This window comes from Lactuca serriola, chromosome 1 (genome assembly GCF_051521515.1).
Source record: "Lactuca serriola cultivar US96UC23 chromosome 1, Lser_US96UC23_V15, whole genome shotgun sequence".
NCBI lineage: Eukaryota > Viridiplantae > Streptophyta > Magnoliopsida > Asterales > Asteraceae > Lactuca > Lactuca serriola.
Window position 1 is genome coordinate 60488900 of NC_136408.1, and position 26518 is coordinate 60515417.

The 26518-nt window shown below is 42.3% G+C and overlaps 2 long non-coding RNA genes and 1 pseudogene across 2 annotated transcripts; 2 read left to right on the forward strand and 1 right to left on the reverse strand.

The window, feature by feature from the left end:
• Positions 1–1505: 1505 nt before the first annotated feature.
• On the reverse strand, positions 1506–8770 carry LOC145068826 (uncharacterized). The gene is made up of 12 exons (XR_013689144.1): positions 8262–8770; positions 8068–8155; positions 7872–7942; positions 7671–7753; positions 7286–7369; positions 7087–7186; positions 6808–6892; positions 6505–6694; positions 6272–6429; positions 5391–5939; positions 4420–4491; positions 1506–2703 (listed from the first exon to the last, which is right to left on the reverse strand). It is a non-coding gene; the product is annotated as an uncharacterized LOC145068826 (long non-coding RNA).
• Positions 8771–21602: 12832 nt separating this feature from the next.
• On the forward strand, positions 21603–23525 carry LOC145068833 (uncharacterized). The gene is made up of 5 exons (XR_013689149.1): positions 21603–21800; positions 21893–21927; positions 22016–22057; positions 22142–22495; positions 22688–23525. It is a non-coding gene; the product is annotated as an uncharacterized LOC145068833 (long non-coding RNA).
• Positions 23526–24128: 603 nt separating this feature from the next.
• LOC145089596 (cytochrome P450 94C1 pseudogene) lies at positions 24129–25813 on the forward strand (annotated as a pseudogene).
• Positions 25814–26518: the final 705 nt, after the last annotated feature.

Consider the following 26518-nt stretch of genomic DNA (forward strand, 5'->3'; position numbering starts at 1 on the left):
GCCTCAGAATCTCGAACGCTGCCTGCTGCTCAGGCCCCCATTGAAAGACCACAGTTTTCTTAGTCAACCGTGTCAGGGGTACGACTATCTTGGAGAAATCCTGAATGAATCTCCGATAGTAGCCTGATAATCCTAGGAAACTCCGAATCTTGGATGGAGACTTCGGAACCTCCCATCTCATCACGGCCTCCACCTTGGCCGGGTCTACTGAAATCCCATTCTGGTTGACAAGGTGCCCAAGAAACTGCACCTCGCGCAACCAAAACTCACATTTGGAGAACTTGGCATTAAAGCTCTCCCTCCTCATAGTTTCCAAAACCTCCTCAGATGCTCCTCGTGCTCCTCCTGCATCTTGGAATAAACCAAGATGTCATCAATGAAAACTATCACATACCGATCCAACATCGGTCTGCACACGCGGTTCATGAGGTCCATGAATGCGGCAGGAGAATTGGTGAGCCCAAACGGCATCACCACGAACTCATAATGGCCATAAGGCGTCCGAAACGTGGTCTTCTGTACATCCTCCTACCTGACCCTCATCTGATGATAACCTGAACACAAATCGATCTTGGAGAACCAAGATGCTCCCTGCAACTGATCAAAGAGGTCATCAATCCTCGGGAGTGGGTAACGGTTCTTCACTGTTACCTCATTCAGCTCCCGTTAATCTATACACATCCGATGCGACCCGTCCTTCTTCTTCACAAACAGGATCGGGGCTCCCCAGGGTGAACTGCTCGGTTGAATGAATCCCTTGTCTAACAACTCCTGTAGCTGTGTAGACAACTCCTGCATCTCAAGAGGAGCCAACCGATACGGTGCCTTGGCTATCGGAGCCACACCAGGAACTAGGTCGATCCTGAACTCTACCTGTCGCTCCGGAGGTATCCCAGGAAGCTCCTCTGGGAACACATCCGTGTAGTCTCGCACCACCGGGACCTCGCTCACCGTCGCCTTACCCGCCTCCCAGGTATCCATAACATACATGACATATCCCACACAACCCTGCTGAAGGTAGCGCCTAGCCCTCGCGGCTGAACATACTATGGGTCCACGCGGTGGCCTCTCTCCGTGGATCACCAACTCTCCCCCACTTGGGGTCCTGATCCGCACTAGATGTTGTGCGCAATCTATCACCGCCCCATTAGGGCTCAACCAATCCATGCCTATAATCACCTTGTTCCCACGCAACGGAATGGGAACCAAGTCCACTAAGTAGCGCTCCTCGAACAACCTCAGAACACAATCTCTGAACACCATTGATGCTTGCACCGATCGATCATCGGCAATCTCTACCTCTAAAGGGCAATCCAACATGCCTGAAGACTCAGTAAACTTCTTGCTAAGCGCAAGAGAAACAAACGACCGGGTGGCACCCGAGTCAAACAACACCTGAACAGGGATACCGTTCACATGGAACGATCCTAACGTATAAACACAGAGCTCATATCAATAACATAACATCTTATAAATAAAATAGAGGGAAAGAATCATACCCGTCACCACATTGGGTGCGGCACGTGCCTCCTCGATAGTCAGCTGAAATGCTCGGCTCCTCACCACTGGAGCCTCTACCTTGCCCTGCCAGCCATCAGTGATCTGTAGGGTCGCTGGAGCTGGCGCCTTCACTGGCGCTGCTGCTGTCAACTGGGGGCAATTGGCCTTTTTTTGGCCCCCCTGATTGCAGTGGAAGCACAACAAGTCAGACGTCTATATCACAGGTGCATGGGCGGTACAATCCCTGCTGAAATGCCCCGTCTTGCTGCACTTATAGCATCTCGACGATCCCAGTCTACATGCCCCCTCATGAGGCCTGCCGCATTTCCTGCAGCGGCTCGGTCCTGACTGGTCTTTTGGCGTACCATCTGATCCCTTGGGCTTCTTCCCTGAAGCCCCTCCTGCTTGTCCCTCCTCTGTCTTCCTCTTCCGGATGTGCTCCAGATCTATCTCCCTCTCCTCGCCCTGGCAATCATAGAGTCCAAGGTAGGGCAAGCTGAAAAACTGACATGCTCCCGAATATCAGCTCGGACCATGTCATGGTAGCGGGTCCTCCTCATGTCCTCATCACCCGCATACTGGGGCACCAACAATGCCCTCTCCCGGAACTTGGCGGTGATCTCTGCCACAGTCTCTGTCGTCTGCCCCATATCTAAGAACTCCCTGGCCAGCTGCTAAAGCTCGACAGCCGGCGCAAACTCTGCCCTGAACCTGGTCGCGAAGTCCGACCAGGTCATAGCCTCGACAGCCTAGGCTCCCAACGAGTCCCCAACGGACTCCCACCAATCCCTAGCTCGATCTCACAAACACCCTGCTGCAAACCTCACCTTCGACCCCTCAGGGCAGAAGCTAATCAATTGTGCAGACTCAATGTCTGCAATCCATCGCCTGGTAGCTATGGGGTCCTTCACCCCGTGAAAATCTGGCGCACCACTGCCCCTGAAGTCCTTAAAGGATAGTGTGCGAGATCCCAACTGGCCAGATGCCATGTCGCTCCTGAATGCCCTGAGGCGATCCTCCATCAACTCAACTATCCCTTCCTTGGTCGACCCGAAGATAATGGGAGTCGACTCAAGGATGCCTCTGGTGATCTTTGTCGCGATGAACTCGCGTAGCCCCTCATCTACTGGCTCGGAACCTGATCCCGAACCCAATCCCTCTCCTGAACTGCCAATTGTTGGCCACGAGCGTAGTACCACCATTCTGAAATACATAAATAACAATTGTTAGCGATACTGATACCTCTGGAGAGATCACACCTACTACAAGTTCCCTGGTCTTATCTTGGCCTTGCTTGGTTCGGGTACGGATCCTCTGCTTTCAGTAGTACGGGCCCATACTACCTTCCACATCTATCCGTACCTTCTTCAAGGACTGCCTTGACTCCACCAGATCCCTTTCACTACTGTTGATCACTGCTATACTCATCCTAGGCTTGCCCTAGGGAAATCTCTGACTCCACCCTACCCGGTCCTCAGCCGCTGAAGGCCTCCTTGTAATGCTAATTAGCCATTACCCGAATACCATCACATGTGGTGAGGCTAAGATAATCCTTCGAGTAACAGACTCGGCACTACAACGGTTAGACTCAGACAAGAGCTGCGCAATAGGGCCAAATCTAGCACTTTAAGATTATTCAACCCTAATCACATGTGACGTGGCGTATTCACCTAATGGCTAACTCCCATCACTCAGAGTCCTACGAAGCACGAAGCAAGCAGCATTCAGATAAAAGGGAACAATCTCAAGCAAATCCGTCCTATAGTGAGAAACTGAACTAGCATACAATGCTAAACTCATACTATCAGGCATAACCTAAACAGGCTATCCTACTGCTGTCTACTCAATGCTAGCATGCAATTTTCATACACTGAAGCACATAAAGCAGGCACATAAGGCATCACTCCTAGATCCTTAGTCCTATTCTAGCATGCTGTTCTACTAAAACTGATAAACATAACATAAGCTTGTATGGGTACTTTGGGGAATACTTACTTGAGCTCGGCCGCTCGCGCACATCACACACTAAGTTCCTTCGTAAAACTCTTTACTTAGCCTTTTAGAAAACATTTTCTTCTTTAAAATCTTTTAATCCCTCGATTTGAGTTCATACACCCCCGAAGGTGTGTCCGAATCCCTCAAACCAGGGCTCTGATACGAACTTGTAACAACCCATTTTTCACGTCCAAAAATTTTATTTTTCAATAAATATTTAGTAAAATCATTTGCAAATAAACATTGTCTGATCAAACCATTTCATAAACATATACTATGTCTGGAAACCAAAACATGCGATCAATCAAAATGTCAGAGTATTAATCCCAGAACAATCCCATGAATGCGGAAACAGTGTGTGTGTATGATGTGCCGCTACCGTGCCAGCTCCTTCCCCTTCGACGAAGAGGTACCTGAAACCAAAACTGTAAGCATGAAGCTTAGTGAGTTCCCCCAATGTACCACATACCATAAATCCACATAGCATACATACTGCCAGGCAATTCTGGGGTGCCCGACCTACCCGTTACGGCCATTCTGGGGTGCCGACCTACCTGTGCGGCCATTCTGGGGTGTCGTCCTGTCCGTGTCAAGCCATTCTGGGGTGCTGACTACCCATTGGTCCTAACGACCGAACCTCTGGGACTGTTTCCCCCTCCTACTACCACTAACACATATAACATATCATATTGGCATGTAAACATATCATCACATACTGTCAGACATAGTTGGGGCGTCTGGCCCACCCTTCGGTCCTAACGACCGAACTCTGCTACTATCACATATAACATATCATGCCAGCATATAACATATCAGGTAGTAGCATACCTAGATGATATCACAAAGACAGTCATCTAACATACAACTCCTACTGGTGGGCCGACATTGTGACTGTAGACCCACCGCTACTGGAAGGTAACTCACCTCAAAGTAGCTGCTGATTTGAGAGGGAACTGACTGTCTACTGCTGCTGCTGTTGTTTCGGAAGTCCTTCGGCTATAATTCCCACAAAACGTTCAGTCAAACACTGCTAGCTGGACTTAGGTTAAAATGACCATTTTACCCTTGACCTGGTTAAAGTCCAAGTCAAAGTCAACTTCCAGTTGACCCGACTCGCCGAGTTGGCTTGCCAACTCGTCGAGTCCCTACCCATTCGATTGTCCTTAACCCAGCCTCTACTCGTCGAGTTAGGCATTGACTCGACGAGTTCTCCTTCTAAACTGAGGTCCAAAGGTCCTTCATCCTACTCGCCGAGTTGCATGAACAACTTGTCGAGTTCATCTTCATCCGATGAACACTCTATGCTGAGACTCGCCGAGTTATATGAACAACTCGCCAAGTCTGTTCTTAAGGTAAGAAGATGGCCTTGGACTCGCCGAGTCAGGGCATTGACTCGTCGAGTCCCTCCATGGGTGAGTCTGGCTTCCGACTCACTGAGTCCTCCCATGACTCACAACCCCACTTAGCAAACACGAAAAGGGGGAAACTCGGGGACTCACGACTCGACTCGCCGAGTCCGATGAACGACTCGTCGAGTCGTTCTCATGCAATTACTACATACTCGATTTTGCTTGAATGTAGCTCATGCCATACATAGATCTGGGCTCTTAGGGTAGGTTTTACACGTAAAGTTTCCAACTTTACGTGTATACATGCATAGGATGGGGATTTATGGGTTAATAAAGGCTAAAATGGTAGATCTAGGACATTCAAGCAATTTACTTCCATAAAGGCCATGGATTTGAGCTCCTGGAGCTCAAACATGCCTAGATCTAGAGGTTAATCAACTCATTACCATCCCTAATCCATAAACAAGCTTGGAAATGGCTCAAGAAGAACTCTAATGGTGCTCTAAGGGACTCTTAGCATAAAAACAGAAGGAAACTAAGTTATACCTCAAAGAATCTCTGAAATAACACCAAGATATTTGACCTCCTTCTTCTCCTCTTGATCTACCCTCCTTTTTCTCTCAAAATCTTCAAGAAATCACACCAAAACACTTCAATCTCACAAGAAACGGGGTTAGGACGATATAGGAAGCTCTGAGGGTGAAGAAGTCGGGCTTGGGGCGCATAAGGTTGGTTTAAATAGGGTGCAAACCCTTGAAATTAGGGTTTCATCCAGACAGCGGGGACTCGCCGAGTCCAGAATATGGACTCGCCGAGTCGCCAACTTAAACGTGCTCAAATATCCCGGCTCTACTCGGCGAGTCGGGCCTACAACTCGCCGAGTCCATGGCTAAAAATATAAATTAATTAGATAGGTCATACGTACCAGGAACCAGGTGCTACAATAAATGTTTTATAAAAATATTAGCAACTTATCTTTTTTTCTAAGTTCGGGACGAAAAAAAACTTCCAAGTGGATGAAGTCTAGTATCAGATCGATTGGTAAACTTTGGGGAGTAGATGTCAGTTGAGAAGGGGTTCTTGGAAGCAGTTTCTCTGGAATAAACCGATAAACCAAAAAAAATACTAAATTCCAGTCCTAAACCAAAAAACACAGAAACAAAATGAAGAAAGATATTAAAGGTTGGGGTCGATGAGTCTAGTATGAAATAAGAAATCCTTTGCAGACAAAGAAAGTTGGAATTTCTGGTCTATTCTAGTTGAGAAATTTTATTTCTAATGGTAAGAATGTCTTCTGAACCAAGAATTTGCAGGAATCTGGTGAATTGAAACCACTCTGGTAAGCAAGAAGTGGACAACCTCTTAATTTATTGAAAAAGAAGAAGAAGAAGAAGAAAAGTGGGATGAAGATGAAATATGATATGGACCTTCTCAATGTGGCTGTTGTGAACCAACTATGGTCATTGAAATCTTTGGGTTCTAGAATCTTGAAATTTGAGTTTGAGCTTTTGGATGATAGATATTTTAATTGAGGTAAATGTAACAATATTTTATCATTGAAGCCATATCCATGCAAGCCCTGAAACTAAAGGGCAAAACAGTCATAAAAAAGTAAAGAACATTTTTTGTATTTAAGTGTATGGGATGAAGGCAATAATACCATTTTCCTAAAAAAAGAATAGGAGATCACCATCATGTTGTTCTTTTGAATCCCTTCCACCAATGAAATATAAATCTAAGACATCATGCCAAAAATTTTGATCCATTTCAACATCTGAAGCATCTTGCTCATCTACTACAACTTTCCTATTAAATTTGAATGTCTCTTCACCATACTCAACAACTGATACCTATAAGAAAAACATGAATTTTAGTAATCAGAATTTTGGATATCAAATTTTCATAAAGAAATTAAATCATTTTTACAAAAGGATACGAAATAAAGAATGAACTGTATGCTTACCTAGAAGGGGATTCCTCTCCATCACCAAGCATTTTCTTTTCTCCCTAAATTTTAGAGCTTCATTAATGAATTCAATCTGGGATCACTGTAGGAAAAGACAATGTTAAAGGAAATCATGGGAATCTAAAGAAGAAAAGGATGATGACAGAAAAAGATGTTGAAAGTACATTTTCTATAAAAAAGAAGTAGGACATTGTGATAGCAAAAGAAACCACATTGTTATTTCTTGCATTTATCCCTATAATCTAAAAGAAAAGAGAACCGAAAGTATGCAAGAACCTGTTTTGTTCGAATTTTGAAGCTTTGCTATCACCTCTCCCAAGCTAGCATCTCTATGGATTCCAAACCTGACCTCCCAGACTTGATCTCCCTACATCACCTATTAAATCAAAAGAGTAAAAAAAACATGTAAGAATTTTTGTGAGTTCTTATTAAATATATTTTGATTAATAAGAATATGTGATATTATTTCTATTACCCGCTGAAAGCCATGTGTAGAATCATTCATGCTGATCCTTAAAATAATTCACATGCCCAAAGGCCAATCAGTCCAACTCAAAACCTAATTTAGTGCAAAATTGAGAACAAAATCATACTTTAGAAAATGAATACTTGGATTCAAGTTTTTGATTAACAAATAAACTCTTCATCAACTCTAAAATGGATATATTTGTTTAATGTATAAGAAACAATAGCACAACAATGTATGAAGAGGCAAAATTTAGGAAGTAAATATAAAATTTATTAGATATTTGAATCACCTTCATAGAACAGATGCAAATTCACGTATTATTGATTTGGCAACTGTTAGAGGGGTCACCTATGAACAAACAAACTTGGAGAAATAATCTAATCTAATATACCTGATTAAAACTGATAAGGAACTCTCGTAATCAGTAGGAGTCGCTGACAAAGATCCTTTTGTTTCCTTTCCTCCTCACCGGGTCTGTATCAAGCATCATATTGCACAGTAAGGAGGGCATGTCGATAACCATATAAGTGATTAATCCGAAAATTAAAATCGACAAACCATGAAATCAGAAAATTTGAGGGCTCAAACCTACCTGAATTCTGAAACTTTCAATTTGTGAAGTTCCGATCGATAAAAGGGAGATGACCGGAAACCAAAATCGATCTGTGAACACAAAAGAAACAGAAGTTGATTTCAGAACCATCGATTCAAAATTTGAGACCAGATTAATTCAAAACAGGGACTAACAACACAAACATTATTGAATTTAGATGAAATATGGGACGCACCTTCTCGATTGTTTTAAAAAAGTGCCTTTTTAAGCTCTCTACAACCGATGACAATAGGCCATGGGTGGGAGAACGACCGGTCCACTGCCTTGTTTCATGTTATAGAAAGAAGCAAATATGTTTGAGAAAGTTATAAAAGAAGAAGATTTTGTAAATCTAGTATCTAAAGTTCACTAAGACATATTAACAAGTACTTGGTGTGCAAAACGGAAGTTTTTCAATTCCAACACCAGCTATGCCACTCTTTATGATATCCTTCTATATCTTCGAATAAACCAATTACAGAGTCGATCCCCCAAATTATGCATGAATGGAAATCGAAGAGAACATTGGTGCCCTCTCTCTTAATCGGTTTCTGATGATAAATAAGAGGGACTGGTTTGGTGCCGGTGACGAAAAATCAAAGCTTTATGGAACAGGCATCTCTCAAAAAAGGTAGAAGGTGAAGATGGAGCGGAAGTTTAGAGAGAGATGGATGGTTGTCGAACGTCAGTGGGAAGCATTGAGATGAAGATAATGCATCTGAATCGATTGTAATGGATCGGTGATACGTCTGGGAATTGAGGCGGTGTAGGTGGTGATGCATACGAGAGATGACAAATAGTGAAAGTGAAATATGGGAAGGTGCGAGATGAGACATTTGAGGCGGTGGATAGTTACGTGGAGGGAGTAAACTAATCAAAGTGAAGGTGGTAAAGGATAAAATGACTCGTGTACAGGATGAACAATATCATTGACTGCTTGAAGGAAAAAAAATATATAGAAGTGGTCCAATAGGAACAAAGTACTGTTCCTAAGGGGGCTGCTAAATTAGTATATTATATAATTAGTAATTTTTAAAGCATCTTCAATAGGAGACTTATTTTATAGCTTTTGAATATTTGATTGAAGTTGTATGTTTATTATTTGGTTCATATTTGTCATGATGCTATTGTTGGTGATTTGTTTGAGTCCAATGTGGCATCAAATGTGTGTTTGGTAGAGAATAAATTTCTTGGAGTGCAGTCCAAGTTTTCCTTGTTTTCCTTGAGCTATAAGGATTGTGTATAAGGAAAGTCTAGGAATCCTAGTTTTATTCTAATTAGTTTGTTTAGTATAAAACTAGTGTTTTGGATCCTATAACATCATAGATTGAAGTTTTGAGCGATTTTCTTCAATACAGAGTCCAACGAGTTTTAGGCTGCATATTTTTTCTTTAATTGGTATCAAAGCATTGTGATAGAATAAAACATGCGACAACAAGAAACCAAACTAGAGAAAAGAATTATCATGTGCAGAAGGTGAACTGGACAAAAGAAGCAACAACTTTTATGTTTTTTTTTCAGAGCTGTGTGATAGAATTTTTGTTTTTGCTTGAGTTTGAAGCATAACTGCCATCTGCATTTGTCTTTATGTCCGTGTGGAGACAAAAGAACGGCAACCTTTTTTTGTCCCTATGAAGACCGAAAACTTGTTCCATTATCGAGTACCCCTCCTTTTCATGTTCATCTGATCAGAAAGTATAATCATTGAGAAGAAGGAGTCTTCATGTTCAGATTGAAGTTCTCCAGCGACACATGTGTGAAGATCTCATGCGACAACTTTTGATGTTCTCTGTCTTTGCTTGTGTTTAAAGAAAGAACTGCCATCAGTTTGTTTTTATTTCTGTGAAGATCAAAAACATGTGGAACCTGTTTAGATCATAAAACCATCTAAGGAACATACAATCGTTAACAGTGAATAACTCTTATTCTCTGTTCAGAACAAGAAGTTCGTATGGAACCATGTGCAGAAATCTCAATCAAATAATGAATAGTCTGTGTCATGTTCGTGTGGTGAGTTTCATCTATTTGGATCAAACGTTAACAATAGAAATCGATTGGAGATGACGGGAGAAGGAGGTTCATCACAACCATTGGCTAAGGAACACACTTTGTTAACGTTCCAATGCCCAACTTTAACATCGACAAACAACACCATTTGGAGGATGCGCATAGAGGTGCTACTTGGAATTCACGGTGTCTGGGATGTGATCGATCCCATACTAGATTATGTGAAGAAAAACAACATCGTGAAAGGATTGTTGTTTTAGTCGATTCCGAAGGATTTAGTCCTTCAAATTGGTAATCTGAAAACTGGAAAAGAGATGTGGAATGCAGTTAAAACTCATAACCTTGGAGCCGATTGAGTGAAGGAAGAGAGACTCCAAAATCTAATCACATATTTTGAAAATCTAAAGATAAGTGACACAAGAACAATAGACGACTTTTGCAACAAAATTATACATAATTTCTTTGAAATCCGCTTCACTGGGAGAGGTCATGATATAACAGAAGCTTGTGAAGATTTTTCTTACGAGTCTCCCTAGACGATCTGTTCATATTTTTACAACCCTTGAACAAGTTTTGGACCTCAAAAGAATAGGTTTCAAAGACGTGGTTGTTCACCTAAAAAGTTTATGAATAAAGAATCAAGGGAGAAGACAAAGTAACCGAGACTCAAAACAAATTACTTTATTCGAAAGTAGAATCGTCCAACAGAAACAACGAATCATCATGAGATAGAGGTCGGGGATCAAATAATTGAGGTAAATGACATGGTGGTGGACGTGTTCGAGGAAACACACAAGCTCACGGTCACTCAGAATCCTCTAAAAATCATGAAGATCAAAAGCAAAAGGGAAAACAACGTGTTCGAGGTAAATGACATGGTTTTTTGTTTTCCATAGAACCTATATATATATATATATATATATATATATATATATATATATATATATATATATAGTACGTCGTTTTGTGTTATATATGCATTGTAATCGTCCAAAGTTCTAAAAATTAACTTATAACTTGCTTCCAAGATTTTTACAAAATTTCATCATTATTTTTCTCTTATATATATATATATATATATATATATATATATATATATATATATATATATATATATATATATAAACCGGTAGATGTCCGACAAAAAGTTGTGACGTAAGAAGAAGATAATAATGAAAATTTGAAAACCTTGGAAACAAATCAAGTTAAGGGTTGAACTTTAAGAATTTTTACAATTAAGATACAAATATGGTGAGTTTATATACCTAAGCTTATATATCTTGTAGGGTATATTCATTTTTCCCGTGTATATAAATAAATAAATATATATATATATATATATATATATATATATATATATATATATATATATATATAAACAAAAAATTCCCCTAAACAAAACCTTAAAATCATAAAAATGCATAAAAAAATACTTAGAGATCATAAAACTCTTTTTTGATTTTATATATGAAAAAATCACATATTTATTTAAAAATTCGCTGAAAAAAAATAAAAAATCAATTTTTTTTTAAATTGGTTTTTTTTCAAAAAAATTTTCATCGAATTTGTAATAAAAGATGCGATTTTTTCAAAAAAAAATCAAAAAAAAGTTTTGTGATCTATAAGTATGTTTTTATGTATTTTTATGATTTTTAGGGTTTTTTGTTTTCCATAAAACCTAAACCTATATATATATATATATATATATATATATATATATATATATATATATATATGTAACGCCCCATTTCTGGTATGTTGCTTCCGTGGCATTTATTTAGAAATTTTCGAGAGGGACTCGGCGAGTCTATGGCCCGACTCGTCGAGTAGGGACGAGTTTTCGAGCACGTGTTAGTCGGCGACTCGGCGAGTCCATATTCGGGACTCGGCGAGTCTGCCTGCCAGGTAGAAACCCTAAATCCCCGGGTTTGCACCCTATTTAAACCACCTTATGAGCCCCAAACTCGTCCCCTTCACCCTCAGAGCATCATTTAGCAAACCCTAATCATTCCCTTGAGTATTTAAGCATTTCTTGTGTAAATCTTGAAGTTTTGAAGAGAAGAAGGAGGCTAGATCCAAAGGAGAAGAAGAAGATCCAAGGTCTTGCACCCATTTCAGAGTTTATTGAGGTATTAACCGAATTCCTTCTGTTTCTATGATTGATTTCTCTTTAACAAGCATATTTAGACTCTTTTAGCTATTTCTTAGCTTGTGCTTAGTAGAGAGATCACATTAGATTGATTAGCCTTCGGATCTAGCCATGTTTCAGTTCCAAAATCATAGATCTATCACCTTTATAGAGCCATTTTGCATGATAGCCCTAGATCTACTCTTCTAAGTGCCTTTTTAGCCTTTATATCCCTTTTCATGCGTATGTACACGTAAAGTTGGAAACTTTACGTGGTAAATCAGCCTTAGAAACTCAGATCTACAAATTGTATGCGGTGGTTTTGATCAGAATCGAGTTTTTAGGATCTGCATGCATGTGACTCGGCGAGTCGTTCTTCGGACTCGGCGAGTCAGGTCGCGAGTCCCCGATCTTTACACTTTGAGTGATTCCGAGTGGAGGCCAGTGAGCAGTAGGATGGACTCAGTGAGTCGGAGGTTAGACTCAGTAATGGAGGGACTCGACGAGTGGTTCATACAACTCGGCGAGTCCAAGACAATCTTCTTAGATCGAAGAACAACTCGTCGAGTTGTTCATATGACTCGGCGAGTCGGATGCAGATTGCCTGAGCTTTTGAATCAAGAGGGTACTCGTCGAGTCGATGCCATGCTCGACGAGTAGCCACGTCTAGGGTTGAGAAGTGAGACTAGGGACTCGGCGAGTTGGCGGCCCAACTCAACGAGTCAGGTCAACTGTAGGTTGACTTTGACCGGGAGAGTTGACTTTGATCAGGGGTAAAAGAGTCATTTTACCCAATGCATTGATTAGCATCTGATTGAGTGTGTTTATGGATTTGTAGCCGGGGAGATACCGGAGCTGCAGCAGTTAGCTTCCAGAGCCATACACACAGCAGCCTGTTCACGAGGTGAGTTTCCTTCCAGTAGGAACGGGTCTAAGGCCACAATGCCGGCCCGTTCAGTTAGCAGTAGTTTTTGGACTACGGTTCAATGCAGTAGTTAGTGTGTTTGACGCCTCCGTGGCTCAGACAGGATTTATGTGTTTATGCTAGATGATATGTTATGCTATGTCGTGTTCAGTCAGTCCGGACTTCGGTCCGATGCAGGGGACGGGGTCCCAGTCAGTTTTGGACTTCAGTCCGATGTAGGGGACGGGGTCCCAGTCAGTTTCGGACTTCGGTCCAATGTAGGGGACGGGGTCCCAGTCAGTTTTCGGACTTCGGTCCGATGCAGGGGACGGGGTCCCAGATAGTTAGTTCGGACTTCGGTCCGATGCAGGGGACGGGGTCCCAGTCAGTTGGCAAGGCCCAGTATATGCTTTTTATGTATTGTATGGTATGTGGTAGTTTGGGGGAGCTCACTAAGCTTCGTGCTTACAGTTTCAGTTTTGGTTTCAGGTACTTCCGCAAGCAAAGGGAAGAGCTCGGGATGATGGCATCGCACACACCACAGCTTCAGTTTTTGTCCTGGGAGTTGATTCAGTTTCTTGATATGTTTGGATACAGTTGTGTTACAGTTTTTCTCACAGTATTTTATTATGGTTTTTGAAACATGCAACGTATGGTTTTATAATGTGATACTCGGTTTCATGGTTTTGTTATAATAAAAATTGAAATTTTTGGGTCGTATTTTTGGGTCGCTACAAGTTGGTATCAGAGCCTTGGTTTGAGGGATTCGGATACACCTTCGGGCGTATCTGAACTCAAACTAAGGGAAAGATAAAAAGATTTTCAAAAAGGAAAAATGTTTTCGAATGAAATCTTGAAAAGCACTTAGAAAGAAAAGAATTTTTAAACAAGATAAGGGTGTGGTGCATGCAATCAGCCGAGCTCAAGTAAGTACTCCCAAGCTACCCATACAAGTTTATTTATTATGATAAATTGTTTCAGTTTCAGTAGAACAACATGCTAGTATAGGACTAAGGATCTAGGGAGATGCCTTATGTGCCTGTTATATGTGTTCCAGCTTTATGAGAATTGCATGCTAATATCGAGTAGACAGCAGTAGGATAGCCTGTTTAGGTTATGCCTGGTAGCGCGAGCTTAGCATTGTATGCTAGTATAGTTTATTGTTATGAGAGTGGATTTGCTTGAGTAGTTTCCGGTGTCCGAATGCTTCTTGCTTCGTGCTTTGTAGAACTCTTGGTGATGAGAGTTAGCCATTAGGTGAATACGTCACGTCACATGTGATCAGGGTTGAATAATCTCAGAGTGTTGGATTTGGCCCTATTGCGCAGCTCTCGTTTGAGTCTAACCGTTATAGGGACGAGCCTTTTACTCGAAGGATTATCTGAGCCTCATCACATGTGATGGTATTCAGGTGATGGCTAATTAGCATTGCAGGAAGGTCTTCAGCAGCTGAGGACTGGTTTGAGTGGAGTCAGAGATTTCCCTAGGGCAAGCCTAGGATGAGAGTAGCAGAGATCAGTAGTAGTAGAAGTGACTTGGTGGAGTCAAGGCAGTTCTTGAGGAAAGTACGGATAGATGTGGAAGGTAGTATGGGCCCGTACTACTGACAGCAGAGGATCCGTACTCGAATCAAGGAAGGCTGAGACAAGACCAGGAAGCTAGTAGTAGTATCAATGATCCCTTGTGATATTTCAGTTTTCTGATGTTGCTATGATGTGTTTCAGAATGGTGGTTTTGCGTTCTAGGCCAGCAGCCGGCAGTGGAGGTGTCGGGGAGGGATCAGGATCAGGCTCGGGGAGCGAGCGCATGGATGAGCAGACCATAGAGTTTCTTTCTTCAGAGATTACCCGTATCATTTTGGAGCAGACTCCTGTGATCTTCGGTTTGATCAAGGAAGGTATCCTAGAGCTGATGGATGAGAGGTTGGGCACCTTCCGTGCCGAGGTGGCGGCCATGATGGGGTCGCGCACACTTACGTTCAGGGAGTTCAGGGCATGTGGAGCTCCAGATTATCACAGGGCGCGGGACCCCATAGCGAGTACTAGATGGTTGGCGGATGTGGCCAACGCGTTCCGCACGAGCAGGTGTCCCGAGGGGGACAAGGTTAGATTGGTGTCCTGTCTTCTGAAGGACATGGCACGGGATTGGTGGGAAGAGGTCGGACATACCATTGGAGATGATGCAACGTTAGATGCCATGACCTGGGCTGATTTCTCTACCAGGTTCAGGGCGGAGTTTGCACCGGTTATTGAGGTGCAACAGTTAGCCAGAGAGTTTCAGGACCTCACCCAGACTACAGAGACCGTGGTGGAGATCACTGCCAAGTTCAGAGAGAGCGCTCTTCTTGTTCCTCAGTATGCAGCCGATGAGGAGATGAAGAAGGCTCGTTATCATGAGATGTTGTGGAGCGACATCCGCCAGTTTGTGAGCTGGTCCAACTGTAAAACGCTGGATGACATGATTGCTAGGGCTCGAGAGAGGGAGATTGATCTCGAGATGGAGAAGAAGAGGAAACCGGAGGCGGTTTCGGGTTCAGGAGGTTCAGGCAAAAAGCCCAAGGTTTCAGATCACAGATCCAAGATTCAGCCGAGCCACGGTCGATGTGGCAAGTGTGGGAAGATGCACGATGGGGTGTGCAAGGCAGGGAGTTCCGGCTGCTTCAAGTGCGGTCGGACTGGGCATTTGAGCAGGGATTGTACGACCCCTACTATTGCCATCGCAGCATCAGATCTGATTTGCTTTCAGTGCAATCAAAGGGGACATGAAAAGTCCCAGTGCCCGAGTTTAGCCACAGTAGGGAAGGTGGCTGCACCTGCCCCTGCTACTTTGAGGATTACAGATGGCCGGCAGGGCCGAGCCGAGGCGCCAGTGGCGAAGAGTACGGCTTTTCAGATGACAGCAGAGGAGGCGCGAGCGACTCCTGATGTGGTGACGAGTATGTATCTTCCCTTCATCTCTATATTATTATTAATTGATTATTGCTTATGATTATATGTTTTTATATAGGGTCGTTCTCTGTGAACGACATTTTTGCTATGGTATTGTTTGATTCGGGGGCTACCCGATCGTTTGTATCGCTAGCGCTTAGCAAGAGATTTAGTAGAGCTCCAGGGGAGCTGGATTATCCACTAGAGGTTGAGATAGCAGATGACAGGACTGTGAGGGTCGCCAGAGTGAATAGAGGGTGTTCACTTCAGTTGTTCGACGAGCAGTTTTCGGTGGACCTGGTTCCTATTCCCCTGCGAGGGAATAAGGTTATAGTAGGCATGGATTGGTTGAGTCCTAATGGGGCGGTGATTGATTATGAGCTGCATCTAGTGAAGGTTCGCACTCCCAGTGGGGGAGAGTTAGTGATTCAGGGCGGGAGGCCACAGCGCGGACCAACCTTTTGTTCCGCAGCGAGAGCGAGACGCTATTTTCAGCAGGGTTGCGCTGGTTATGTAGCTTATGTCTTGGATGCCCAGGAGAAGGGCAAGGCGACAATTGATGATGTTCTGGTAGTGCGAGACTTCCCGGATGTATTTCCCGAGGATTTACCGGGAATACCTCCTGAGAGGCAGGTTGAGTTTAGGATCGACCTGATTCCTGGCGCGGCTCCGATAGCCAAGGCACCGTACCATCTAGCTCCCCCTGATATGCAGGAGTTGTCTACGCAACTACAGGAGCTGCTAGACAAGGGTTTCATTCGGCCGAGCAATTCGCCTTGGGGAGCGCCGATCCTGTTTGTGAGGAAGAAGGATGGGTCGCACCGTATGTGTATAGATTACTGGGAGTTGAATAAGGTAACGGTGAAGAACCGTTACCAATTTCCGAGGATAGATGATTTGTTTGACCAGCTTCAGGGAGCGTCTTGGTTCTCCAAGATCGATCTACGCTCCGGATATCATCAGATGCAGGTTAGGGATGAGGATGTGCAGAAGACTGCTTTCAGGACCAGGTATGGTCATTATGAGTTTGTGGTGATGCCATTTGGGCTCACCAATGCTCCATCCGCGTTCATGGATCTCATGAATCGCGTGTGTAGACCAATGCTGGATCGGTCAGTGATAGTATTCATAGATGATATCTTGGTGTATTCCAAGACGCAGGAGCAGCACGAGGAGCACCTGAGGGAGGTGCTGGAAGTTTTGAAGAGGGAGAGACTTTTTGCAAAGTTCTCCAAGTGCGAGTTCTAGTTGCGCGAGGTGCAGTTCCTTGGTCACCTCGTCAACCAGAAGGGTATTTTGGTGGATCCAGCCAAGATAGAGGCCGTGATGCAGTGGGAGGTCCCGAAGTCTCCATCCGAGATTCGGAGCTTCCTAGGGTTGGCAGGGTATTACCGGAGGTTCATTCAGGATTTCTCCAAGATAGAAGTGCCGCTCCCCCGACTGACCAAGAAGTCGGTGGTATTTCGTTGGGGGCCTGAGCAACAGGCAGCGTTCGTGACTCTCAAGCAGAGATTGTGCGAGGCTCCGATCCTTACCTTGCCAGAGGGAGTAGAGGACTTTGTAGTCTATTGTGATGCCTCAATCACAGGTATGGGAGCAGTGTTGATGCAGCGAGGCCATGTGATAGCTTACGCCTCGAGGCAGTTGAAGCCTCACGAGGCTAACTATCCTACCCATGATTTAGAGCTGGGGGCGGTTGTGTTTGCCCTTAAGATTTGGAGACATTATCTTTATGGGGTCCGTTGTACTATCTACACGGATCACAAGAGTTTGAGGTACCTTATGGATCAGCCGAGTCTGAACATGAGGCAGAGGAGGTGGTTGGATGTGCTGAAGGATTACGATTGTGAGATCCTTTACCATCCAGGGAAGGCCAACGTGGTGGCCGACGCCCTAAGCCGCAAGGTGTCGGCAGCCCCTATCAGAGATTTGTGTTTGAGGATGACAGTGATTACTCCGTTGTTGAAACAGATCAGGGAGGCTCAGGTTGAAGGCCTCAAGGAGGAGAGGCAAAAGTGTGAGAGAATAGTGGGCCGAGTAGCTTCGTTTGATTATGACAGTCGGGGATTGCTGACACTTCATGGGAGAGTGTGGGTACCGTACTGGGGTGGGGTACGGCAGGTGTTGATAGACGAGGCTCATAAGTCTCGATTTTCTATCCACCCAGGGGCGACGAAGATGTATAGAGAACTTCGACCCGATTATTGGTGGCCCTGCATGAAGCGGGATGTCGCCTGGTATGTTGAGAGGTGCCTGACCTACAGGAAGGTCAAGGCGGAGCACCAGAGGCCTCATGGCAAGATGCATCCGTTAGATATTCCCGTGTGGAAATGGGAGGACATCACCATGGATTTTATCACCAAGCTTCCCAGGACCGCACGAGGGGTAGATTCGATATGGGTAGTAGTGGATCGATTGACGAAGAGTGCTCATTTTATCCCGATCCAGGAGAGTATATCGGCAGAAAAGTTAGCCGATATCTATGTGCGTGAGATCGTGGCACGTCATGGAGTGCCGGTATCGGTGGTGTCAGACCGAGATGTCCGTTTTACATCCAGATTCTGGAAGCGGTTTCACGACGAGATGGGTACTCGTCTCCATTTCAGCACCGCTTTCCACCCTCAGACGGACGGGCAGAGCGAGAGGACGATTCAGACTCTCGAGGACATGCTCAGGGAATGTGTTCTAGACTTCGGTGGCAGTTGGGATACGTATCTTCCGTTAGCGGAATTTTCGTATAACAACAGTTATCATGCGAGCATTGATCAACCTCCCTTTGAGATGCTTTATGGGAGGAAGTGTAGGACCCCGATTTGTTGGGGCGAGGTCGGTCAGCGGGTCGTTGGGAGCACAGAGGTGGTGCTCAAGACGACCGAGTTGATTCAGCAAGTCCGTAGTAGACTGCAGACTGCGCAGAGTCGGCAAAAGAGCTACGCCGACAGGAGGCGTTCAGACTTGGAGTTTCGGGTGGGCGATATGGTCCTTCTGAAGGTCTCACCTTGGAAGGGTGTCATCAGGTTTCGGAAGAGGGTCAAGTTGGGCCCCAGGTTCATTGGTCCTTTCAGGGTTTTGGCCCGAGTGGGTCGGGTTGCTTATCGGCTGGATCTTCCAGTAGAGCTTAGCCAGATCCACAACACTTTCCATGTATCTCAGTTGAGGAAGTGTTTGGTGGATGAGTCAGCAGTTGTTCCCTTAGAAGATATTCAGGTTGATAGCAGCCTGAATTATATTGAGAGGCCGGTCGCGATTTTGGACTGGAAGACAAAGACCTTGAGGAACAAGGCAATTCAGTTAGTGAAGGTGCAGTGGCAGCACCGGAAGGGGTCTGAGTGGACGTGGGAGGCTGAGGAAGAAATGAGAGAACACTACCCGGAGTTATTTGCAGATTCAGCCATAGCAGACTTCGAGGACGAAGTCTGAGACAAGTGGGGGAGAATTGTAACGCTCCATTTCTGGTATGTTGCTTCCGTGGCATTTATTTAGAAATTTACAAGAGGGACTCGGCGAGTCTATGGCCCGACTCGTCGAGTTGGGACGAGTTTTCGAGCACTTGTTAGTCGGCGACTCGGCGAGTCCATATTCAGGACTCGGCGAGTCTGCCTGCCAGGTAGAAACCCTAAATCCCCGGGTTTGCACCCTATTTAAACCACCTTATGAGCCCCAAACTCATCCCCTTCACCCTCAGAGCATCATTTAGCAAACCCTAATCATTCCCTTGAGTATTTGAGCATTTCTTGTGTGAATCTTGAAGTTTTGAAGAGAAGAAGGAGGCTAGATCCAAAGGAGAAGAAGAAGATCCAAGGTCTTGCACCCATTTCAGAGTTTATTGAGGTATTAACTGAATTCCTTCTGTTTCTATGATTGATTTCTCTTTAACAAGCATATTTAGCCTCTTTTAGCCATTTCTTAGCTTTTTCTTAGTAGAGAGATCACATTAGATTGATTAGCCTTTGGAACTAGCCATGTTTCAGTTCCAAAATCGTAGATCTATCACCTTTATAGAGCCATTTTGCATGATAGCCCTAGATCTACTCTTCTAAGTGCCTTTTTAGCCTTTATATCCCTTTTCATGCGTATGTACACGTAAAGTTGGAAACTTTACGTGGTAAATCAGCCTTAGAAACTCAGATCTACAAATTGTATGCGGTGGTTTTGATCAGAATCGAGTTTTTAGGATCTGCATGCATGTGACTAGGCGAGTCGTTCTTCGGACTCGGCGAGTCGTTCTTCGGACTCGGCGAGTCAGGTCACGAGTCCCCGATCTTTACCCTTTGAGTGATTCTGAGTGGAGGCCAGTGAGTCGGAGGTTAGACTCAGTAATGGAGGGACTCGACAAGTTTTTCATACAACTCGGCGAGTCCAAGACAATCTTCTTAGATCGAAGAACAACTCATCGAGTTGTTCATATGACTCGGCGAGTCGGATGCAGATTGCCTGAGCTTTTGAATCAAGAGGGTACTCGTCGAGTCGATGCCATGCTCGACGAGTAGCCACGTGTAGGGTTGAGAAGTGAGACTAGGGACTCGGCGAGTTGGCGGCCCAACTCGGCGAGTCAGGTCAACTGTAGGTTGACTTTGACCGGGAGAGTTGACTTTGATCAGGGGTAAAAGAGTCATTTTACCCAATGCAGTGATTAGCATCTGATTGAGTGTGTTTATGGATTTGTAGCCGGGGAGATACCGGAGCTGCAGCAGTTAGCTTCCAGAGCCATACACACAGCAGCCTGTTCACGAGGTGAGTTTCCTTCCAGTAGGAACGGGTCTAAGGCCACAATGCCGGGCCGTTCAGTTAGCAGTAGTTTTTGGACTACGGTTCAATGCAGTAGTTAGTGTGTTTGACGCCTCCGTGGCTCAGACATGATTTATGTGTTTATGCTAGATGATATGTTATGCTATGCCGTGTTCAGTCAGTCCGGACTTCGGTCCAATGCCGGGGACGGGGTCCCAATTAGTTTCGGACTTCGGTCCGATGCAGGGGACGGGGTCCCAGTCAGTTTTGGACTTCGGTCCGATGTAGGGGACGGGGTCCCAGTTAGTTTCGGACTTCGGTCTGATGTAGGGGACGGGGTCCCAGTCAGTTTTCAGACTTCGGTCCGATGCAGGGGACGGGGTCCCAGATAGTTAGTCCGGACTTCGGTCCGATGCAGGGGACGGGGTCTCAGTCAGTGGGCAAGGCCCAGTATGTGTTTTTTATGTATTGTATGGTATGTGGTAGTTTGGGGGAGCTCACTAAGCTTCGTGCTTACAGTTTCAGTTTTGGTTTCAGGTACTTCCACAAGCAAAGGGAAGAGCTCGGGATGATGGCATCGCACACACCACAGCTTCAGTTTTTGTCCTGGGAGTTGATTCAGTTTCTTGATATGTTTGGATACAGTTGTGTTACAGTTTTTCTCACAGTATTTTATTATGGTTTTTGAAACACGCAACGTATGGTTTTATAATGTGATACTCGGTTTCATGGTTTTGTTATAATAAAAATTGAAATTTTTGGGTCGTTACAATATATATATATATATATATATATATATATATATATATATATATATATATATAGAGAGAGAGAGAGAGAGAGCTAGGTTCAGGTATTTAAAGTAATTATTGTGTTACTATATGCATCAATGTGGACCAATCAACTTTTAAGAAATATTAAATAATTAATAAATTGCTTAAGGGGTATAATAGTAAACTTGAACAATCTTATTTGTAGTAAATATTTAAAACATTTCATATCGCTTTGAATTAGGAATTTAGTTTAAAACCCTACAATATATCTCTGCCTCATCCCTCACCATCATCTCGTTAACCATCAGGCTTCTTCCTGTTAGAGTCGTGTTGTAATCCTAAGGTAGATGAAGATGAGTATGAAGACATGGATGAGAAAACCAGTGCTAGTGTTGCTTTTTGTAACGGTTCTTGCCCCCATTGTTCTTTACACTGATAGACTCGCTACATTTTCTTCATTTTGTAATTCCCCTCTCTTCCTTTCAGATCCTCTTCTTCTTCTATAAAACCATCAAATCTGCGTTGTTTAATCCGTTTTTGTCTTCTTCTTGTAGCTATAGATGAATACGTTTCGGAGCCTTGAACACTTGTAAGTCCTTCGCTCCTCATTTTTCAATCGCATCGATCTAAAATCAATTGTTTATAATTTCTTTTAAATTTATCTATTTTTGCCTCAGTCGTTGAATCGTGATGTCAGGCACCCAAATTTACTTCCTCAGGTAGGTAACATCACCAATTCGCTTTCAAAATTCGAATACTTAGAAGCGTATTCATTTCTCCAATCATTCAATTCATGTTTTCAGGAGTTATCTGCAGCAAAAGAAGAAACAGCGAGTGATGTTTATTTGGGAAAAATGACTTGATCTATGTAACTTCTTGATGGTGAAACGTCCAGAAAAACTAGACAGCTTAATGAAGGTTTCTCTCCTTAAGTTTTCACTCGCCACTAACCCTAAGCCCTAATTTAAACACAATCATTTATGGTTCTCTTGTACACGAACAAATTTACAAAACACACAACGAAATTCCAGTTCTTTTATGATTTTTATCCACCCCACCATACAATTTCACAAAGCTGATCATAGTGACAACATGCATGATCGACTGAAAACCTGAAGTTGAAGGCGTCTGAGCATAAATTGTTATCCACTGAAGTTGTAAGTTGTTTAAAACTTATCTGGGATAGTTGTTGTGCTGTCACTTTCATGAATCTTGTGATCTAAATAGGTGCTCATGTCTAGATGTGTTTTCAGATTGGTATTAGTTGTATACTTAATTAATTTTAAATAGATAAGTGCAATTTCATCTTCAAATCTGGACTTAGTTGGTGTTGATTTCTAATCTTTTAGGAAACCATAAAAGAGGGAAAATCCATTGAACCTGCAAAAACCAAAAGCAAAAAACCAGATGAACATGTTTTAACAGATACCCTTGTTAAGTATCTAAAGGATCAGTTGACTAGGGGAAGACTTTACCTTTCCCTTTCAACAACAAGAAGCAATACTCAATTTATCAGGGAACTTCGGTTACGTATGAAGGAACTTCAAAGAGCACTTGGCAACCAAGGATGCAGATCTTCCAAAGAAATAAACCTTATTTAAACTCTAAGGCTAAATGCAAAAATACCTGGCTATTTCTCAAATTTAACCATATTTAATTTATGATTCTGTTATATCTTGGTGTCAATGTAGTGCAAATGAGAAGCTGAAAGCAATGGAGCAGACACTGGCAAAAGGGAAGCAAATTCAGGACGACTGCACTGCTGTTGTAAAGAAACTGCGTGCCATTATTCACTCTACAGAAGAAAAGTAGCGGGTCCACAAGAAACAGGCCTTATTTTTTACTCATTTAACTGCCAAAACTGTTCCAAAGGGTCTCCATTGTCTTCCCTTACGCCTTTCCACAGAATACTATTCTCTTTATTCTTCTGCTTAACAATTCCCAAATCAACAAAAACTACATGACCCTAATCTCTTACAACATTCTACTGGAATGGAATCTTGAATTCTGATTCTGTCAGAATAGAATCTTGAAGATGAACAATGACCACCAATCTTCCAAAAAGAATGAATTATTCTACCAGAATAATATACAATATAATGAAGAAAATATATGTAATAGTATATTCTGGTAGAATGATTTATATATTCTGCTTTTTTGTTATTAATAACTTAACCATTCTCATAGAATAGTATATATATATATATATATATATATATATATATATATATATATATATATATATATTCTTTTCTAAGAATGTAATTAAATTTTTTTAACTTGTATCCAAAATTTTGTTATTTTTCAAGAAGTTTACTAAATCAAAATATATATTATGTCAGAATATGTATTCTTATATGGCTCAATCATATTTGTTATTTTTTCAATATATTGATAAACATATTCCGTCAGAATTTTCGAATTAGGAGAATTATCATCCATACAATCAGATTTTTAAAATTAATAGAATCTATTTTCCCTTAAAATATGCAATTTTCTTTTTTTTAAATTTATATTAATTGACTAAAATACACTCAGAATGAAATTAGATGGTATTTTTTAATTATATTATATTTAATAATATGTATTATTCACTTTCCTAAAATAAGTAAAATGATTGGCCTATAGTTATGCACACAATCACACAATACTTAATTTGAATACAATAACCTAAGTATATATATATATATATATATATATATATATATATATATATATATATATATATATATATATATATATATATATATATATATATAAAATTTAAAATAAAAAAATAAAAAGCTATAACAACATGCCAGTAGTTTGAATGGAATATAAGACCCTCCCCTCCTACTCACATAAACTTGAACCCGTGAAGACTTCCCTTTTTGTTTTCATTGGTCATCAATGGCGATTGAAGATCCATCCATTATTATGGTGATTTTAGTATTGCTCTCTATTTTCTTTACTTTAATCTACTTCACCACTAGGGTTCATTGCACATGCGAAATCTGCCATGCTTACATTACCTCTAGTTGGTCAACCCAATTTGATAATCTCTGCGATTGGTACACTCATCTTCTCAAAAACTCACCTACAAAAACCATACACATACATGTTCTTCACAACACCATAACATCCAACCATCAAAGCGTAGAGTACATGCTCAAAACCCAATTCGAAAACTACCCAAAAGGGAAATCTTTCTCTGCCATCTTAGGTGATTTCCTGGGCAACGGCATCTTCAATGTTGATGGCGATTCATGGAGGTTTCAGAGAAAAATGGCGTGTCTTGAGCTTGGAAAGATGTCAATGAGATCACATGCTCTTGAAGTTGTTAAACATGAGATTGATCATAGGCTTATACCTCTTGTTTCATCATTCTCCCAAAAACAAAATGAGGTTTTGGATTTACAAGATGTTTTTCGAAGGTTTTCGTTTGATGTAATTTGTAAATTTTCTTTCGGGTATGACCCAAAGTGTTTAGACAAGTCATTACCCGTATCCGAATTGGCAATGTCTTTTGATCTAGCGTCAAAGCTATCTGCTCAGAGAGCGATGACTCCGTCACCATTGGTGTGGAAGATCAAAAGGATCTTGAATATTGGAAGTGAAAAGAGACTTAAAGAATCGATCAAGATGGTGAACACGTTTGCACAAGAAGTTATTAGACAACGAAACAAATTAGGATCTTGTTCAAACCACGAAGATCTTCTATCAAGATTCATGGCTTCAACAAAAGATCCCAACTACCTTCGAGACATTGTTATAAGCTTCCTGTTAGCCGGACGCGACACAGTCGCATCCGCTCTAACCGGCTTATTTTGGTTATTAGCACAGCACCCAGAAGTGATAACAGCCATCAGAGCCGAAGCTCTGATGGCACCACCACACGGACAATCGCATGACTTCCACTACTTACAAGCAGTGGTATACGAGGGAATGCGACTGTTCCCGCCAATCCAATTCAATTCTAAGTTTTGTCAACAAGACGACACATTTCCCGATGGCACATTCATCAAGAAAGGCACTCGGGTCACATACCACCCATACGCGATGGGTCGAATGGAGACCATTTGGGGTCCCGACTGCTTAACTTTCAAACCCGAAAGATGGTTAAAAGATGGTGTGTTTTATCAAGAAACCCCTTTCAAGTACCCAGTCTTTCAAGCTGGACATAGGATGTGTTTAGGTAAAGAAATGGCACTTGTGGAGATAAAAAGTGTGGTTCTTTCTCTTTTACAACGGTTTGATATAGAATTAGTGGCTCCTATTTTGACGCCTAGGTTTTCGCCTGGGCTGACGGCGAACTTCACCGGTGGTCTACCGGTTCACGTTAGTGAAAGGAGAGATAGGAGAGATAAGACGTAGCCCAAACTAAACCACATGTTATTAAATTAGCATTTATGGTCCATATGGACCACTTTGTCGTTATCAACCGTACAAATTATGTAAATAGGAAAAAGGAATATAAGTCGATTGGCTTTAATTAACTGATTGTGTCCGTTTTATATTTTTTGGGTTTTGATTCGTTTTATTAAGAAAATAGACTAATGTACAGTTGTGGTAGATTCGTCATGTTTGTGTCGTTATTACGTTATCAATGATGCAATATATTGCAACATAGGATAACTTTGGCAGCTCTTCGACAGCACGATCTTTAATCGAGTAGATTTGTATCATAATTATTTTTAATAGACCAAAAACATAAAACACAAAATGAAGTTTGTCAAATGAGAGAAAAGTACCCATTAATTTTTGTTCCTGTGATTTGCATCCTTCTGTAGGTTTTGCTTTGAAGAACATGAGTGGTCCTTATGGTTGAAAAAAATAAAGATTGGTCCCTTGCCTAATTACTGAAAATATCCCCCCGTTAAATATTTGTAAAATGACGAGAATCTCCATTGTTTTGTCCCTTTCTGGTCCTCTTTTTATTATTATATTTATTTTAAGTATTAAATAATGAAACACCACATTTTCCATTCTTGAACTAACCGATTGGGTGTCATCAACTCCACCACTTTCATCTTTGTCCCTACCAACAACCACATCGAAGAGTGAGTGTGGTGGTGGTGGTGGAGGTGGAGGTGATAGAGGCAGAATTGGTGGTTGTGAGTGATGGATGTGGAAATTTAGATGATAAGAGACTTTAAGATATTTTTAGGGTTTAAATTTCAATAAGTTATACTTTGGATTGT